Here is a 17007-nt window from a genome sequence, read left to right on the forward strand (position 1 = left end):
ACACTTAGAAGACCAAAAAAACTCCACTAGAAAACTTCTAGAACTCATAAATGAATTTAGCAAAGTAGCAGGAGATAAAATTAACATGCAGAAATCAACTGCATTCCTATACATCAGTGATGAATCAACTCAAAGAGAAACTAGGACAACTATCCCATTCACAATGCTCAGGGAAAAAAAATATTTGGAAATCAATTTAACAAAAGAGCTGAAAGATCTCTACATGAAAACTACAGAACACTAAAGAAAAACTAAGAAGACCTTAGAAGATAGAGAGATTTCCCATGTTCTTGGATAGGCAGAATTAATATTGTCAAAATGGCCATAAGCACTATACAGATTTAATGCAATTCCTATTAATTCCAATAGTATTCTTCATAGAAACAGAAAAAGTAGTCATGAAATTCATTGGGGAAAATAAGAGGCCAAGAATAGCCAAAGCAATCTTCAACAAGAAACACAGGAAACATCATAATACCAGATCTTAAATTATACTACAGAGCTATAGTAACAAAAACAGCATGGTATTGGCAACCAAAACAGACATGAAGACCAATGGTACTGACGAGAAGACACAGAGACAAATCCACATAAATATAGTTATCTCATAGTAGACAAAGGTGCCATAAACACTGGAGAAAAGATTGCCTCTTCAACAAATGGTGCTGGAAAAACTGGAAATCCATATGTAGCAAAATGAAATTAGACCCCTGTCTCTCACTCTGAACAAAACTCAACTCAAAGTAGATTAAGAACCTAAATATTAGACCAGAGACCCTGTGCCTACTAGAAGAAAAAGTAGGCCCAAATCTCCATCATGTCAGCTTAGGAACCAAATTCCTCAACAAGACTCCTAAAGCAGAAGAAGTAAAATTTTTAAAAATCAATAAATAGAGCCGGGAGTGGTGGTGAATACCTGTAATCCCAGCGGCTTGGAAGACTAAGACAGGAGGATTATGCGTTCAAAGTCAACCTCAGCAATTTAGCAAAGCCCTAAGCAACTCAGTGAGACCCTGTCTCTAAATAAAATACAAAAAAAGGGCTGAGGATGTCACTCATTGGTTAAGCACTCCTGGGATTAATTCCCAGTACCAAAGGGGAGGAGGACATGGTATCAAACTAAAAAGCTTCTCTATAGCAAAGGACACAAGAACATGAAGAGAGGACCTACAGAATGGGAGAAATGCCACCCACACCTCAGAGAGAGCATTAATTTCCAAGATATATAAAGAACTCAAAAACCTTAACATTAAAAAAACAAACAGCCCAATAATAAATGGGCTAAGGAACTGAACAGACACTTCACAGAAAAAGAAATATGAACGGTCAACAAAAATATGAACAAATATTCAACATCCCCAGCAATTTAGAGAAATGCAAATCAAAACTACCTAAGATGTCATCTCACTCCAGTCAATTTCCCCAATTCTATCCTTGCCCCATTCCTAGGGCAGTTCTGAACATGTAATAGGTGTTAAATAACACTATTTTCCCATCATGTTTCCGTCTCCTGGGAAATTACTTCTTCTATGCTAGAAAATATTTTTTAAAGCATTTCAAAATATTTTGAAAGGTAACTTTCTCTTTTATTTATTTATGTTTTGGTGGTGCTGGGGATCAAACTGAGGGCCTGCTTGCTAAGCAAGTGTTCTACCATTGAGTTACCCTCCCAATCCTGAAAGATGAACTTCTGCTAGCTTTGCTCTCTCCCAGTATTTTCTTTCCATTCAAGAAAGGGGATATTCAGGACATCTTCCCTCAATCAACTCTATCCTCATATCCGATCAGTAAAGAAAGGAAGGTCTAAAATTCATATCTCCATTATTTCAGCTGTATCACCTCCTGGCTCTATGATATAGTAATGGTTTTGTAAACAAAAATCACACAGCAATCACTTTGAACACACTGTTTCACCACTATTAATTTTTAGTTTCTGGAACTAAAGCAATCAATAGCTTTTTCTTGTTTCTCTAATTCTTTTCTCATTGTTCTATCATGTTGCATTGGTAAAAATATTTGACCACATACTCTGATAAACGTTAACCGAGTTGTACCCTTTAAAATGCCAAATTAAACAAACTAAGGAAGTATCACAGATTAAAGGATAACAGAGAATCAGGATAGATCTCAAATTAGACTGTGGACCAAAAAGGGGAGAGGGAAAATATGGGACATGGGGAGAATGGGTGATTTGTGAATACATTCTATAGATTATCAATGTTAGTTTCCTAACTATGTCCATGCAGTTGTAGTTACATAATAGAACATCCTGGATTTTAGTACTTAGGAGTAAATACTTCAATTTACTCTATAATTGTTCAGAAAATAACAACAAAATAATATTAATACAGAATGAGAAAGAAAATGTAGCAAAATGTTAATATTTGGGAAATCTGGGTTATATGGGAATTGTCTAAGCTACTCTTGCAACATTTTGCTAGGTCTGAAATTATTTTAAAATACAGTTAAATTCTGATTCTATATATGCTTACTTATAAAAGATATATATATAGTAATATTATGCATATTTAAGTTCATTCAAAATGGTAATCTTAAAGGATGAGATAAATAAGAAGATATATTACATTTGCATTTTGGAACACTAAACACATTACATCCCATTGTTAATTTGACCATAACTTAATTAGTTCTGATAACTGATAGAGAAAAATTCTCCCTTTCATATTACTCAGAAGTGACCTAATTATTCTAGGCCTTTGACCTTTACACCCCTTCCAATAAAATTTAGAATCCCCTAATAATTTCCAAGCTTTACCAACCTTGTTGAAAACTGTGATTTGAATTTAATTGGTCTGTATGTCAAACAGAGAGAGATTATTTTTAAGATTCAAAGTCTTTTTGTCCAAAAACATAGTATATTTCTCAATTTTTATCTTTTTTTAAAGTTTTGTTGTTTCCCCTTAAAATTCTTAAATATCTTTCATTACATTTATTTCTGTTTTATTTTTTATGATACAATTGGAAACACAGTCTTTTTAACCCACTCCTCACTACTGGTATGCAAATATGCAAATGACTTCTGTATATTAGTTTTGTGTGTAATTATATTAACATCTTCCTGTCTAATAACTTATCTGTAAATTTTGATTTTCTCTACATTAACAATTATATCATCTCTAATTGAGTACAATTCATTTCCTCCCTACAATTCTTATGCTTCTAATCTGCTTAATTGTCTTATTGCACTGGCTAGCATCATCAATACAACCTTAAATAGAAGTGGTTCTAAGAGGCATACTTTTCTAATTTTTTATGTTAAAGGAGTTATTTTCAACATCTTCCAACATAAAATTATGCTTGTTAGGCCTTTTGTAGATACTCTATCAGATTAGGGAAATTTACTTCTATTTCTAATTTAAATGAGTGATGTAAGAATTTTACTTTGAAGTGTCAATACTTACAAATATACCAAAATATCATCTTCTGTAACTACAGAATTTAAACTTAAAATGAAACACTTTACATGTCAACCTAAACACATGAGAGATCTGGTTATCTCATTGTACTTATCTCTTCAAAATTCTTTGCAGTGATGTGCTAGGAGCTGGCTTGTACTAGCTTACAAGAGCCAATTTTTTAAATGTTCAGAATATTGCAAGCTGGCTGTTAATAGCCCATGGTGGGTGTTTTTATACCACAGGAAATTAGCAAACATTACAAACCGGGGTATTGCCCCTTCCACACCCTAGGAGAACTGGTGGTTAAAATATTTACCAGCACAACACTGGGTGGAGGATAAAATAGGCTTTAGGATCTGGGGAGTAAAGTTCACATCAATTCAACAAGCATTCACTGAGCATTTAGTATATGGTAAGTAGGTAGGGAGAATTACACTCTAGGAGCTCATAACCAAGAAGTGTGTAGAAGCAGCATAATAATGGTAAACACAATTTGCAGTTGGCAAGGCAGGTTCCAATAGGAAGTTGGGGAAACTGGAGAAAAAAGCAACTTAAGAGTACCATCTGGAAAAATCTTTCAAACCACAAACTGGTAATTTTAATTCGTCTCCTTTCTAAAAATGTACTGGCTTCCCATTTGTACACACGTAAGTCTAAACCCTGTAACACAAAATTTGGCCTCATTTATAATTTGGTCCCAATCTATCACTGCAGACCTGTGTCCTGAAGTTCCCTGCCAGTACCACTTCAGTTACGTGCAGTGGACAAGGATTCTTTACTCCATCTCCTGAACATGCCATTGCCTCTGCACACTCCATGCCCTCTGCCTTCAGGAACTTCCCTGTTTTCCCTCTCAGATCTTCAAGATCTATTTTTTGTCATCTTAGAGAAGTCTCAATTTTTTCAGGGCATTAATTAGTTGTTCCCTCTCTCCTCACAGCTATAACACGTATCTATAACTGAGTCTTCCAGAACACATATCCCACTGGATTGAACTATTTACCAGTCACTTTTCCGTGCAGATACGGGGTAAGCAAACCTTTTTTATAATAGCTAGGTAGTTCATGTTTTCTACTTGGAGGACCATATGGATTCTGTTTTAGCTATTCAACTCCATTATTATATCTGCCATATACAATATACATACAAATGTGTGTCTAAATATAACCCAAAAAAATGAAATTTGCAGATCACTATGCTAGACCAGTGTGGAGCAGAAATGTCCCTCCCCAGGGCACTTGTCAAAGTCTGAAGACATTTTTATGACAACTAGAGTAGGAGTAATACTGGATCTGGTGAGTAGGGGCCAAAGATGCCACTGAATATTCTACAATTCACAGGACAGCTCCCACCCCATACACACACAGAAATTATCTTCCAAAAGGTCAACAGGGCTGAGATGAGAAACTGCCTTAAACTATGTCCTTCATGGACAGTGACCTTGTCTTGAGGGACATCTGAAGCCTACCCACTCTTGGATTCTGACTTCACTGTCCTAGAGTGCCGTTTGGGCATCACAAGCTTTAAAAGCTCCCCCAAATGATCCTAACATTCAGCAGAGTTAAGAATCCTTATTCTAAAAGAACGCATAGGAAAACTATACATGGATAAGTAAACATGAAAGATAAAAAATATTATGAGTTCACTATTGCTATACACACAACACACACACAACATACATGGGGGGAGAGGAGAACAGACAAAATGTTACAAGTGATTATTCCTCTGAATGGTGGCATTATATAGGAATTTTTAATGTATTATTTTTTTTACTGGTCACTTTTGCAATTGTATTGTGTATATTTTAATGTATTCTTTTTGCTATATTTTCTACAGAGAATATAATTTACTATTTACTATTTTTTTATAAAAACGGGATTACCTTTTGGTTTTAAGAAAAAAGTCCATATCACTAAAAAAGATATGCACATAGCAAGTATCATTATGAAAAAATATTCCATATCACATGTCAACAGGGAAATGCAAATTAAAACAAAAATGAGATACCACTATACAACTGTTAAAACAGCTAAAATTCAAAAACCTAAATTATATCAATGCTGGTGAAGATATGGAACAACAGGAACTCATTTCTTGCTAGTGGTACTGAAACATGGTACAGTCACTTTAGAAAACAGTCTGGCAATTTCTTACAGAACTCAACTTACTTCTACCAGATGACCTAGCAATTGAAATTTTTATTTATCCAAATGAGTTGAAAACTTATATCCACACAAAAACATGCACATGAATGTTTAGCAGCTTTATGTGTAATTGTCAAAAGTTGGAAGCAACAGAGATGTCACTACAGAGGTGAATGGATTAAAAAAATTAAAAAACAAAAAATTGTTGTATATCCATACAATGGAATATTATTTAGCAGTAGAAAGAAAATGAGCCATCAAGGCCACAAATAAGATATGGAGGAGCCTTACATGTACAATGTTCAGTGGATGAAGCCAGAAAAGACTATATATTATATATTGTATCATTCCAATTATATGACATTCTGCAAGGATTAAAACTGTGCAAATAGTAAAATAAGGTTACCAGGGGTTTGGGAAGAAAGAAAAAGGGATGAATACTTTGATCATAGGAGATTTTTAGAGCAATGAAATTACTCAAATGTCATTATATATTTGTTAAAAACCCATAGTTTCTCACTTTATCTGAAACAGGAAAGGATAAATCCAAAACTTTCCTCAGTAACTGGAGTCAAGTGCTTAAAAAAAAAATACTTATTGGGCTGGGGATATGGCTCAAGCGGTAGCACACTCGCCTGGCATGCGCAGGGCACTGGGTTCGATCCTCAGCACCACATAAAAATAAAGATGTGTCCACCGAAAACTAAAAAATAAAAATATTTTTTAAATTCTTTCTCTTTCTCTCTCTCTCTCTCTCTCTCTCTCTCTCTCTCTCTCTCTCTCTCTCAAAAAAAAAATACTTATTGCCTATACACACACATGTCAGAGATCAAATATGGCCTGGTGGACAAGAAATGTTGTAGTTACCCTTGAAATGCTCTGCCTGCAAATAGCTGTAACAGAAAATGTTTTACCTTAATCTCCTTTCCTACATTGGTATTTTTGTTATTCATGACTACCCCCAAAACCATGAACTTTTGGCTAACCCCAAAAACTGTTAACTTACTTTTCCTGCCTCTCACTTCCAAATTAAGCATTCCCACAGTGGGACACAAGGGACAATGTGTGTGAGAGAACAAGAATGAGACAAGACCAGAGAAATTCAGTCACTGGAAATCAAGCATGATCTACTCTCCATCTAAATGGACTCTTCAACTCAGACCATCTACCTTTTCCAAATGAAAATACAGGGCAGAAAATCAACTTCTTGTCAGATGAAAAGGAATTAATAGCAGGAAGTGATCAATAACAGAAAATGAGTAAGGAAAACTAAGTAGGCAGAGGAAAGAAATCTTTTACCTACTCTCCTCTTCATTAAAAGAAAAACAAAAATAGGGAAAGAAAAGACTGGTTTGATCTCATTTGTATTCTTTCTCTCATTCACTTCCTAAAAGCATATCTCCAGATACAGTGGCATATCCCTATAATCACAGAGGCTCAGGAGGATTGCAATTTCAAAGCCAATCTCCACAAAAGTGAGGCACTAAGGAACTCAGTGAGACCATGTCTCTAAATAAGGGCTGGGGATATAGCTCAGTGATCTAGTGGCCTGAGTTCAATCCTGGGTACCAAAAAAACAAAAAAGAAAAGAAAGTAAGTTCAAAACCAGCCTCAGCAACTTAGCAAGGCCCTAAGCAATTTAGCAGAACTCTGTCTCAAAATAAAAAATAAAATGAGCTAGGGATGTGGCTCAGTGGTTAAGTGCCCCTGAGTTCCAACCCTGTACAAAAAAAAAAAGCATGAACAAGTTCAGTGGAACATTTTTGTTTAGCCCTAAATGTAGAGAAGTACAAGAAAGAAAGAAAATCAGTACTACTAAAAGAAAATCATAGTACTACTGCATGCAATGTTATAAACATTCAAAACAACAACTTAAAATCTTAAAGAATTGTAAAGCTAACTTAATTGGACTTCATTCTCTTTTTGTCAGTATGTATTTAATAGTTTTTCTTATTTCAAAAGTAAAGCATATTCCACTGTGAAAAAATAAGAATCTGAAAATAAGCTAAAAGAATAGTGATAAGCATTATTTAACCTTTTAGACTGATCCAGGTACTTTTTTGGTTTTGATTTTACAAAAATAAAGTACTATTATACATAATCTATCGGCACTAATGTACTTTTACATTTTCAAATATTTCATCAACATCTTTTTTATGCAATAAACACAGATCAGGATATTTGCACTGTGTTCTATATCTATAAATTCTTTTGATCATATAAATAACAATTCAGTATCTTTTCATCTTGGCAGTATATCAGACTTTGTTTTTCACCCACTTTTCAGAAAACTTTTTTGGCTTTCCTGGAAATGCATTTTAGAATTAAACTACTGTCATTTTGTTCAGAACATGTAGATAAATGAGAAGGAAAAATATGTGAGAGGCCACATCTCTTGTGACAAAAAATAATCTATAAATATTCAAGATGACAAATGGCCTGCAAATAGTAAAAAGACTACTGAATATTACATTGCAAATCTATTATTAACTCTTTTGGGTTAATAAACCAGTAAACTGACTTCATTTCTTTGTTATTCCACTTAAATTATAGAGGCAGGACATAAACACTTTGTTCTAGAATGCTGAAAATCAATTTCTACAAATTCAACAACATAAAATATAACATGTTGATTATAAAAAAAAATGTGGACTTTTTTATCTACATATTTCCTATGCCTAAAATCTATAATATTTTCTGTCCAAATAATGTTCAGGTATTTTTACAGTCAATTCTAATACTTCATTTAGAAATGAACATTAGTAAAAGCTAATGTCGCTAATATCTTCATAGGTCTTTCCTTCAGAGAAAAAAAAGTTGGGGTAAGAGGAGAGACAGAGAGAGAGATCAAAGTAAAATATCCTGAAATTGTTAGTTTTGGAAACACAAACTATATATTTGTGGATGACATCACCCTTCCCTCACATAATCTAAGAGAAGATGTAATGATAGCAATTGTTTATGAACAAAAATATCTGTATTCATGCAATTAAGTCAACAGTTTGTGGAAAACCAGTCTTTAAAATTTTTTTTATCAAAGGGCAATTCATTTTGCTTATAAAAAGCAGGAAGAAATTTCTCATCAACTCTGTAGATCAGGGGAAAGTGTCATAAATATGTGTGCAATGTAAGCTCCATAAACACAGGAAATAATAATGTCCCAATTTATCTTCACAACATTGAAAAATTTTAATGTGTTTACTGAATACATTAAGTGTATTTTAAAAGAAATAATCTTGATTTAATAATAATACAAGATTTCTTAAGTACCTAATATGTAAGAGGTACAGTGCCATTACTATATACAGGGGTAATCAGCCTCCTTCCATACTACCAAGACAAAATGGAATTAAACACATATTGATAAAATTAGTTACTGGATGACAACTGAGATGACTCCTAGTATGAATTAAATTAGACCCTACATAGTACAATATAACTGAACATATCCTAATTTCCAAATTAACACATTTTGAGTTTTTAAACACAGTTTTCATGTAGAATTAAACTTTCTTTTTTGATTTTTCAAAGCCACATGCAAATAAACATACAAATATGGAAAGAAAAGAGATTTTCTAGTCATAACAAGGAAATATAAATATGATCTCATTTCCAAAATTAAGAACTCAAGGAAAACAGAATATTCAGGCATCTAGGCCCATCTAGATTCAAACAAAAATATCAAATGACATAATTTTTTAAAAAAAAATTCATTAGCACAGGAAACATCAAGAAGCATTTACAAAAAAAAAATAAGCAGCATGTATTTCTGTTTATAGTCTTGAAATAAAGGTTCAATAACATCAGATTTATTGTCCAATGTTCTTATTTTTTTTAATATTTTTCCCTTAGTTGCTGATAGATCTTTATTTTATTTATTTATATGTGGTGCTGAGAATTGAACCCAGTGCCTCACACATGCAAGGCAAGTGAGCTACCACTGAGCCACAGTCCCAGCCCCCAATGTTCTTATTGTCCATACATACAAAACATGTAAATATAAAGACAAATGTATGGCATTTCTATAAGTTTCACAAAAGTGCTTGGGTATGTAAACACAGAATTCCCTCTAATATTCAAAGACATCTTTACAGTTTCTCCAATGTGAAATCTATAATCCTTACAACACATTAATTATAATAGGGAAGGACAGAATAGTATGTCAGACAGAATCCATCTTTGATACTTAGTCTCCACTGTTCCTCCCTTTCTGAAACCTTTTTCTACCTCTGTCTTTTCTGTGTATTATGAGTTCTCCCTCCTCTTGACCATTACAAATTACCCCATATCCCAAAAGAAACTTAAAATCCCAATATATAAAATATATGCCTCATAGTAAATTTTGCAAAAGCAACACCCAAAGTTAAAGTTCAATAATCATTTTGTAAGGAAAGGACTAAGGTAGAAGGATATGTTACAAAAGAAAATGTAAGCAGTGAACACCTGAAAAAGTTATCTTGTCTAATAAGGAGACAAATTCCACCTCACTAGGATAGCTGTAGTTTTAAAATAAATACATAACAAGCTCTGGCAAGGATGTGGAGAAAGTGGAAACCTTGGTGCAATGTAAATTGGTGAAGTCACTATGGGAAACAGTATGATAGTCCCTCACAAAAATATTATCGTATGATCCAAAGATTCTATTTTTGAGCAGAAACCCACAGAATTGAAAGCAGGATCTCAAAGACATATTTGTCCACCTATGTTCATAATAGCATTATTCGCAATAGCCAAAAGATGGAAGCAACCCCAGTGTCCACTGACAGACGAACAGTTAAACAAAATATATACATATGTACAATGGAAAACTATTCAGTCTCAAAAAAGAAAAAGATTCTGACACTACTACAATAGGGATAAACCCTAAAGACATTATATTAATTGAAATAAGTCATTCACAAAAAGACAAATAACTTTAGGATTCCACTTATATGAGGGACCTAGAGTAACCAAAGGCAGGGAGTAGAAGTAATGGGAAGTTAAGTGTTTAGTGAGTAGAGTCACAGTTTTGCAAAATGAAAAGAACCAAGGAGATTGCCTGCATAACAATGAGAATGTACTTAAAACTACTAAACTACACATTTAAAAATGGTATATTTTATCACAACAGACACTACAGAAATATAGAAGATAATTAGAAATTATTTTGAAAACCTGTACATAAAATAGAAAATATCGAAGGCATCAACAAATTTCTAGAGTCATATAATTTGCCCAAACTGAATCAGGATGATACACACAATTTAAACAGATCAACTTCAAGTGACGAAATAGCAGACGCCATCAAAAGTCTACCAATCAAGAAAAGCCCAGGACCGGACAGATACACAGTTGAGTTCTACAAGACCTTTAAAGAAGAACTAATACCAATACTCTCCAATTTATTTCAGGAAATAGAAAAAGAGGCAGCACTTCCAAACTCATTCTATGAGGCCAATATCACTCTGATTCTATAACCAAGCAAAGACATATCAAAGAAAGAAAACTTCAGACCAATATCTCTAATGAACACAGACGCAAAAATTCTCAAAAAAATTCTGGCAAATCGAATACAAAAACGTATCAAAAAGATCGTGCACCATGATCAAGTGGGATTCATCCCAGGGACGCAAAGTTGGTTCAACATATGGAAATCAATAAATGTAATTCATCACATCAATAGACTTAAGAATCATATGATCATCTCAGTAGATGCAGAAAAAACATCTGACAAAATTCAGCACCCTTTTATGTTCAAAACACTAGAAAAACTAGGGATAACAGGAACATATCTCAACATTGTAAAGGCCATCTATGCTAAGCCCCAGGCCAACATCATTCTACATGGAGAAAAATTGAAGGGATTCCCTCTAAAAACTGGAACAAGACGGGGCTGCCCTCTTTTACCTCTTCTGTTTAACACAGTTCTTGAAACCATGGCCAGAGCAATTAGACAGACAAAAGAAATTAAAGGGATACATATAGGAAAAGAACTCAAATTGGCACTATTTGCTAATGATATGATTCTATACCTGGAAGACCCTAAAAGTTCCACCAGAAGAATCCTAGAACTAGTAAATGAATTCAGCAAAGTAGCAGGATATAAAATCAACACCCATAAATCAAAGGCATTTCTGTATTTCAGTGACAAATCCTCAGAAAGGGAAATGAGGAAAACTACCCCATTCTCAATAGCCTCAATAAATAAATAAATTAAATACTTGGGAATCAACTTAACAAAAGAGGTGAAAAATCCATATAATGAAAATTACAGAACCCTAAAAAAAGAAATCAAAGAAGATCTTAGAAGATGGAAAGATCTACCTTGCTCTTGGATAGGCAGAATTAATATTATCAAAATGACCATACTTCCAAAAAAACTATACAGATTTAATGCAATTCCGATCAAAATCCCAATGACATTCCTCATATAAATAGAAAAAGCAATCATGAAATTCATCTGGAAAAATAAGAGACCCAGAATAGCTAACATAATGCTTAGCAGGAAGAGTGAAGCAGGTAGCATCACTATACCAGAACTTAAACTATACTACAGAGCAACAGTAACAAAAACAGCACAATTTAGGCACCAAAACAGACTGGTAGACAAATGGTACAGAACAGAGGACACAGACTAACCCACAAAACTACAATTATCTTATATTGGACAAAGATGCCAAGAACATACATTGGAGAAAAGATAGCCTCTTTAACAAACAGTGCTGGGAAAACTGTAAATCCATATGCAACAAAATGAGATTAAACCTCTATCTCTCACCATGCACAAAACTCAACTCAAAATGAATCAAGGACTTAGGAATACAACCAGAGACCCTGCGTCTAATAGAAGAAAAAGTAAGCCCTAATCTCCATCATGTGGGATTAGGCCCCAACGTCTTTAATAAAACTCTTGTGGCACAAGAATTAAAATCAAGAATCAATAAATGGGATGGACTCAAACTAAAAAGCTTCTTCTGAGCAAAACAAACAATCTGCGAATACAGAGCCTACATCTTGGGAGCAAATCTTTACCCCTCACACATCAGATAGATCACTAATCACAATAGATCACTAATCACTAGGGTATATCAAGAACTCAAAAAGCTAAACACCAAAAAAAAAAAAACCCCAATCAATAAATGGGCCAAGGATCTAAAGAGACACTTCTCAGAAGATGATGTACAATCAATTAACAAATACATGAAAAAATGTTCATCATCACTAGCAATTAGAGAAATGCAAATTAAAACCACTCTATGATTTCATCTCACTAAAGTCAGAATGGCAGCTATTATGCATACAAACAACAGTAAGTGCTGGCGAGGATGCAGGGAAAAGGCACACTCATACACTGGTGGGACTGCAAATTGGTGCAGCCAATATGGAAAGCAGTATGGAAATTTTGGGGAAAATTGGGAATGGTACCACCATTTGACCCAGCTGTCCCTATCCTCAGTCTATACCCAAAGGACTTAAAAACAGCATACTACAGGGACACAGCCACATCAATGTTTATGGCAGCACAATTCATAATAGCTAAACTGTGGAGCCAACCTAGATGCCCTTCAATACATGAATGGATTAAAAAATGTGGCATATATGCACGATGGAATATTACATAACAATAAAAGAGAATAAAATCATCGCATTTGCAGGTAAATGGATGGAGTTAGAAAAGATAATGCTAGGTGAAGTTAGACAATCCCAAAAAACCAAATGCCAAATGTTTTCATTGAGGGCTGGGATGTAGCTCAGTGGCAAAGCATCTGCCTTGCATTCGCAAAGCCCTGGGTTCGACCCCCCAGTTCCAAAAAAGACAAAAAAAAGAACCCCACCAAATGTTTTCTTTGATATAAGGAAGGCTGATTCATAGTGGGATCGGTAGTGGGAGCATGGAAGGAACAGACAAACTCTAGATAGGGCAGAGGGGTTGGAGGGGAAGGGAAGGGGCATGGGGTAATTAATGTGATGATCATTACTATCCAAATCACATGTATGAAGACACGAATTGATGTGAATATACTATGTATACAATCAGAGATATGAAAAATTGTGCTCTATATATGTAATAATAATTGTAATGCATTCTCCTGTCATAAATAAAAAATTTTTATATAAAAATGGTATATTTTACCATAATTTTTTTAAAAGTTATCCTGTCTAAAAATCATATAATGCCACTGAAAGCAAATTTGTGTCATTTTAAGTCTAATAGGTTAGTTATGGTGAAATCAGTATCTTCAGATACCAAATACCAGACTAACTGTAAATGGGCACAATCTTTTAGATGAGACCTGGTACTTCAGGGTGGTACGGCCATTGACCACCATCCTTTTTTAGAAAGACACATGACATGGGTGAAAAAAAATTCAATACAATAAATTTAGCCTAAGGAATTAATTGCAGTTTGTAAGTTAAAGAAGAAATTCATCAGTGATATTCATTCTGCAAACATTTTTTTAAAAAACTGAACCATTCCAAATGACCACAAAATAAGAAACTGGTTAAATAAGTTATGATGCACCAATACCTTTGAGAAATATGATAATGATGAATTCTAATTTTAAAAACAATTACAAAAATATAACTGTTTAAACACAATTGAACATGGAACATTCAAATATAAAATTCCCAATATCCCATGAACACAATAATATAGAAATATTATCTGGACATTATCATATGCAGAAGAGAAAAATGGCTTCTTTAATGAGATTACCAATGATCTTTTTCACATTTTCAAAATTTATTCATTTTAATGTTACACTTATACTTTTAAAAACAACCATGAGAACAAAAGTGAGTTGGGAAAGATGAAGCAAATAGATTAGAGATAAAAATATTAAAGGGAGGCACAAGTGGAGTATTTATTTAAACTAAATTTATAAATTTAGTCTCTTCCAAATCCACCTGCTTCTACCAATACTCAACTTTCCCTTATTAATCTCTAAATGCCAGGTGTTACTCGTTCTTCTGTTTAGAGCACTCTCCCTCTTCCTCTTCACTTAGTCTCAGGTACAGATAGACATCATTATCCAAAGTATATGTATGAAGACATGAATTGGGTATCAACATACTTTATATACAAACAGAGATATGAAAAACTGTGGTATATATGTGTAATAAGAATTGTAATTTATTATTTATTTAATTTAATTTATTGATTAAAAAAAGATTTCCCCAATGTAATCTTCCTGACCTATCAAAGTATGGGTTCCCTTGCACCTGCAGACTCTGGAATTTCCTTTGTTGTATCAATAATGACAAACTGCACTTGTTCAGTATCTGTCTTTTCCACTAACTCTGTGCTCTACAAAGCCAAGGGCCATGGCTACCTCAATTCTTGGCAATATCCCCAAAGACCAAGACAAGCAGCAATACACATAGAGGGAGGGGCTCATTAAGTATTTGTTTATATTAAAACAAAAACATAATCATTATTATTTAAAGTCATAATCCTCTTCCTTAAAATTTGTTTTAAAATCACATTCAAACATAATGACTCTTAGATTATTTTAAGAAATTCTAGGGGCTGGGGTTGTGGCTTAGCGGTAGAGCACTCACCTAGCATGTGCAAGGACCTGGGTTCGATCCTCAGCACCACATATAAATAAATAAATAAAATAACGGTATTGTGTCAACTACAACTAAGAAATATTTTAAAAAAAAGAAAGAAAGAAATTCTAGTACCATGCATCTGAAAGTTGCCTATGAATTTGAATTTCTTATCTTTTGTAATACTCCAAGTAAATTTTCTAGCTTTCACTATACCATGTAATTATCAAACTTTTAATAGTCATAACTGTAAATGGTAAATATCTTGATACTGTATATTAAATCTAATATGACCATAAATCTCTGAAACCCAATGAGATTCAGTCTTGATATGTTCATTTATTCTACTGAAATCTCATTTTTTTTAATTTACTCATTCTAATTGTGATACATAACAGCAGAATTCACTTCAATTCATAGTACACATATAGAGCACAATTTCTCATGTCTCTGGTTGTACTCAAAGTAGAGTCACACCATTGGTGTCTTCATATATGTACTTAGGGTAATGATGTCCATCTCATTCCACCATCTTTCCTAGTCCCATGCCCACTCCCTTCTCCTCCCTTCCCTTGCCCTATCTAAAGTTCCTCCATTCCTCCCATGCTCCACTCCCCACCCCTATTATGAATCAGCATCCACATATCAGAGAAAAAATTTAGCTTTTGGTTTTTTGAGATTTTAAACTTTTAATTCTAATGCAATCTCAATTTATGTTACTAGCTGCAATTATTTTATTACTATAAAACAATTATATTCAACACTACTATGCTTTACACCTTCATAGTATTTGTTCACTATCATCCTGAGAACTTGGTCAACAAACCAGAAATTCTGCTAAAAGTGACCTCTTGATAAAATCCAAATTTCTCCTTTCAAGATCTTCTCATATTCTCTTGCATAAGATCTGTTCTTAAGTAAGAGATCTGAATCCTATTTCAATTAAAGAAGAAATTAGAAATTTTTCTATTAAAGAGCTAACTAGAAAAGGAATCTAAAGGTCACCAAGCTTTCTTCCTTTCTCTTCAAGATAGGCTTCCTGACAGAATGCCCCCAAACCAGGCACAAGTTTTGTCAGATCCCAAAGAGGAACTGTCAGACAACACTTATTAGAGAAATATTGTATAAAAGGACATGTCTGTATTCTTCAAAACCATCAATAATATGAAAGATAAAGATCTGAGAAGCTGTTCTGTATTGGACAGACTTAATAATCAAATCCAATATATGAATAATTATTTTATTATTATAAAACAATTATTATGGGCTGGACCTTATACTAAAGATTTCCATAAAGAAAATCTCGGGGGAAACTGTCAAAACACTGGAATAAGGATATATATTAGAAAAATGATCTACGCGATTACTTTGCCATGGTTGCACTAGAGAATGGCCTTCTTCATTTGAACTACATACTTAGTTACAAATGGGAAAATAAGTATGATACATGCAACCTACTCTGAAATGGTTCAAAAATAAATGATACATATTTTTAAAACACATTTTCAGAAATAAAATGTAAAAATAAAAAATTGAACCTACTTAAAAAGTTAAGTTGGACTGGTTGGAAAAGAGGTAGATGCTAGAATTTCACGTGCTGAGAAGAAATACATGTTAATGAAAGAAAAAAATAAGAAGGAAAACAATGTGGATCTAAAACACAATTCAGCAATGAGCAGGAAAAGCCTATATTTTTCAGTTAGAATAAAACCTCTAATGACTAACAACATTTACATTATATTTTAAGGGAAAGTGAGTGATCACTCCATTTTTAATATAAATCAAACATTTTAAAGCAACTTCTGTTTTTTCAGGTGCAGAGATACTTCTTTTCTATTATGGAATCATTTGGAAACCACATTCCTTTTAACAAAGTGAGTCTGGGTTCCCCACATCTAGTACATAATATA

Source organism: Marmota marmota, unplaced genomic scaffold (assembly GCF_001458135.2).
Source record: "Marmota marmota marmota unplaced genomic scaffold, marMar, whole genome shotgun sequence".
In the NCBI taxonomy this organism is placed as follows: domain Eukaryota; kingdom Metazoa; phylum Chordata; class Mammalia; order Rodentia; family Sciuridae; genus Marmota; species Marmota marmota.